The sequence below is a fragment of the Sinocyclocheilus anshuiensis genome, unplaced genomic scaffold, assembly GCF_001515605.1.
Source record: "Sinocyclocheilus anshuiensis isolate Anshui unplaced genomic scaffold, SAMN03320099.WGS_v1.1 scaffold2754, whole genome shotgun sequence".
NCBI lineage: Eukaryota > Metazoa > Chordata > Actinopteri > Cypriniformes > Cyprinidae > Sinocyclocheilus > Sinocyclocheilus anshuiensis.
In genome coordinates this window covers 9,091-13,762 of record NW_015558769.1, presented here as the reverse complement: position 1 = coordinate 13,762, position 4,672 = coordinate 9,091, and positions in this window count along the sequence as shown.

Genomic DNA, 4,672 nt, shown 5'->3' with positions numbered 1-4,672 from the left:
AAAAAAAAAAAAAAAAAAGAAGATATCTAGAGTGTCAAATATGAGCCGGCTATCTCGGCAAATATGAGCAGTGGTGTGCACAAGCTGTTCCTTTCAGTCTCGTAATAACTGACTATAAATACATTCGTTTCTTTGTAGGTAGTTGAAGAAAAACATTAAAATTATGGAGCTGTATAATAAGAGTTTCACTATACAGATCCAGCAGAGTGTGTGTGCACTTTGGATGGGATAAATGCAGAGCACTAATTCCTAGTATGGGTCACCATACTTGGCCACATGTCACTTCACTTCAAAAATGTAATGTGTATTGCTTTAATGCATGTTCATCAAACTGTATAAGAGGAAGAAGAATTATCAAATTGTTATTACATCAGTCAGTCAGAATTACCGGTTTCTTAAGAGTGATAAAATAAGTTGTTCACGGAAGAGTTGTCAACCAAAGATTATTTTTTAACCCTAACCCTAACTAATAAGCCATTTTCAACTCTATAATAGCATTCTTTGAAGTGTGTTGGAGCACCATGCATTCATATTCCACATGAATATGATAATCATCCAGTATCATGGTGATGATCTGATGATCTGATGTCATCACTGTGCCAATATTAATGACAGAATACAGTAAAATATATTTTTTTTGTGTGTGATGTGAATATAATTAGGTCAGAGTAGAAGCAGCAGTTAGTGAAGTAAAACATTAAAACCTGTAGTGTTATCATGGTACTGAATGTAATGTCATGGTACTGAATGAGTACCACATTCATATACCATGGTATTTACATGTTAATCCAAATGTACTTCAAAACTTCAGAGTACCATGGCATTACCATGGTACATGTCCAAACACATGAAATTACAATGTTAACAGTTATTTATAGGTGAGAAAAAATCATAGAGTAGGGTGTTTTTGATTATTAACCAAATAATTAAGAATAATGAAAGAAAAAGCAAACAAAATTAATTCTACAGTCTGTTTTTTTTTTTCCCCTTCCGCCCCACTGAGGTCTGTGCACACCACTGATAACAACGTTATACCTCCTCACAAGACAGAACAGTGTTACAAAACAACTCTTAAGCTTCTGATTGCTGCATATATAGAAGCAGCACTGTAAGATATTTGGGACAGAGCCATATGGTTTAAGGTTTTAAGCTGCGTGCATGTATACTTGTACACTACTTGCTTAAAACTGTAAAGATATCTCTTTTTTTTTTGTACTTTCATCTTTCTGCTTTTGTGTCATTGCAAACCATTTTATTTGAATACATCAAGAGGACATCTCAGACTTTTCAACCTTTTTTGTAATCTTAAAATATTTAAAAATATAAACAAACACATCATAGGCTATACACATGTTCTTTTATTTATTGCTTATTTATCCTCATCTTGTTACATTTTTGTTCTATCTGTAGTCAATGATGCACATTATGAACTGGGTTTTTAACCGCTCCCAGAATTCCTTGTCTATCTCTATTGATATCCTCTCACAGTGTGGAGGAGTATGTCTGTACTGTATGTACCACCAATGTAATGATCAGCCAAAATGTAGATGTGCTTAGAGAACAAAAAGATCATTTCCAAAGATTTCAGAGCAGAATGATTACCACAGAGTGCGCTGGATAAATCTGCAGTGATCATAAAGTCTAGCAGCTTCGTGTAAATGCACTGATCCGGATATGTGACAGGGTAAATATGGCCTGCAGCAGCAAACAGTGGTACTCCTTAGATTTAGTTGGTCTCTTCTAGAGTCTATACTTCCATTTTCATACCAAAGACAAAGTTTCGGCATGTACATATGGTGTGTATGTTCACATTGCATTTACCCAGGGAACATAGCCATGTCTCTGGAAATATGATAAAAGTCCCTAGAAATGCATTAACTCTTCGTTTAACGTTGATAAATGTATAAATATAAATGTAGCAGTCAATGGCAAAGTGTAATTCAAGAAGGTCACAGGATATTAATGTTTTGTGCATTATCAGAGCAAATGTTTTTGGCATACTTTTTTTCCTCCTCCAGACTCAGTGTCTGTTTGGTGAATTAAACATGAGATATTGGATTTAATATCAGAGATTTTTGCTTTTTATTTTCCTTCTTAAATAGCGTTTATCTTTTGTGCTCTTATTTTGTCATTTAGTGCAGTAGATGTCAAATTTTTCCTTAATGAAGAATGGTGGTTTGAAATATGTGTATATTACCTGTTTGTTGCTAAATTTGTCATATTTTTTTTATGACTTTGTCTCTCTTTTGGGTTTTAAAACATTTAAGGGTTAGAACTGCTAAGAGGAATACAAAAACAAGTTTGTGTTTTAATGCACATTTCTAATTTTACAAAATGATTTGTGTTGATTTTTGTTTATTTGTCTTTTCTACTTTGTGTTCTAATTACAAGTCTTTATCTATGGTTTTAGAAAAGCAGCCTATGTGTTCTTTCTTGTAAAAAGATCCCTTTTTTAGCAACGTTTTAAATATGACAACATTTAACATTTGTTTGTATTTGTTTTTCTCCATGTCTCATCTCCCCATTTTAATTTGTATTTTCTTGTTTTTAGCATTTCTCTCCGTTATGTGCCTTGCAAGAAACATTTCAAATGTCTTTCACAACTTATGGAAATTGTTACAAGTATCTTACTGTGCCTGCAAATGAAAATACTTAAAACATGGATGCAAGTGGTATTAATGACTTTAAATTGTGTCCACATAATGTCTGGCCACCTTTTTCTTCTTCTTCTTCTTCTTCTTTTTTTATACATTTTCTGAATTTTAGAAAACTTTTGTTTTCCAAATGTCATGATTTTATAAAGAAATTTCTCATCAAAGTCTGTACAGTCATACTTTCCTGCTGAACTAAGAGAGGTAACTTTTTGTGCTTCAAAAAATTAAATTAATTAAATTAATAAAAAATACAAATTCAACACCCTTTGCAAAGGAGAGGTAAAACATACAGGATAGGAAATCAGTAGTAGTCTTGAACTGTCATGGATAAGGACACTGTTTTGTTATTTTACTAAAATAGAGCCATAGAGTAGTTACAAGTACAGGGAACTAAATCCTAGTTACAGAGGAACTGCTTAGAATGAATGTCCTTCATTATCTGAGCTGCTTCTTAATGGCAAGTGATCTTAAGGTGTTGCCTCAAAAGTTGCTTTCCACATTTAGTCTCACTGGCCAACGAAACTTCCAATGCAGTGCAGTGTATGAAAACTGTGAGAAAATGAAGCACAAATTACAACAGGACAACTCAATATTGATACGATCCACCTTCATGCTAAAGGTATTTAAAGCTTCTGGATCTAATTACTAAAATGTTGTTTTTACTATAGGAAATAATATATACATGATGTACTATTTTATAATATAACATAATTGTAATAGGCAGTTATGCACTCTCATTGAATGCTTCTGTTGAAAATAACCAGACTTAACACAGAAGATATGCATAGTTTGTTTTAGACTCATTGGCACCACAACAGAAATGCTTTTGGTTAAGGGTCAGCTTTATTATGGATTATGGACTCTCCATAATTTGTCTGGACTCTCATTCTGACGGCACCCATTCACTCCAGAGGATCCATTGGTGAGCAAGTGATGTAATGCTACATTTCTCCAAATCTATTCAGATGAAGAAACAATTTACAAATTGGATGGCCCGAGGGCGAGTAAATGTTCATTTTTAATGTTTATCCAGCAGATCCCTGGAAACGTAATAATGGTAAAAGAATAAGACAGGCATAAACCTACTCATCTGGGAAAGGACCGATGTTTGAGGTAAGATAGGTGATAGGTGTAAATCCATTGAGGGTCTACACACACCTTTCCTCATTTTAATTTACAAAGTTAAAGGATTTCTTGGTTAAAGGTTTAGAGAAGGCAGTAAAACAAGGCACGCACCACAACTGATTTCATAATGAGAGAGAAAGGAGTGAAAGCACAGTAGAGGAGGAAGAGGAGAGGTAGCGGGATGTGATGTTGGTGTGGTTAGAGGCTGAGATGACAGATAACAAAAGAAATAAAAAACACAAAGGAAAACGAGATAAAGACAGAAAGAATGAAAATAATTTAAAGAAAGCAATCTGACAACTGTCCAATGCATATAACTTACTGATACCATGTACTGTTTATTATCTTAAGCTGACAAAAAAAAAAATATATAAAGTCGTGGCCTAATGGTTAGAGAGTCGGACTCGTAACCCAAAGGTTGCGGGTTCGAGTCTCGTACCGGCAGGGATTGTAGGTGGGGGGAGTGAATGTATAGCGCTCTCTCCACCTTCAATACCATGACTGAGGTGCCCTTGAGCAAGGCACCGAACCCCCAACTGCTCTCGGGGCGCCGCAGCATAAATGGCTGCCCACTGCTCCGGGTGTGTGTTCACGGTTTGTGTGTGTTCACTGCTGTGTGTGTGCACGTTGGATGGGTAAATGCAGAGCACTAATTCCGAGTATGGGTTACCATAATGTCACTCACTTCACTTATAAACCTGCAGGGTATTTATAACAGACTAGAAAACACACATGCCAAATCACTTTAATGTCCAGTACAAGACAGCATTATGATTAAAATAAACAGATTCACAATATGTGCATATACAGGTGCATCTCAAAAAATTAGAATGTCGTGGAAAAGTTCATTTATTTCAGTAATTCAACTCAAATTGTGAAACTCGTGTATTAAA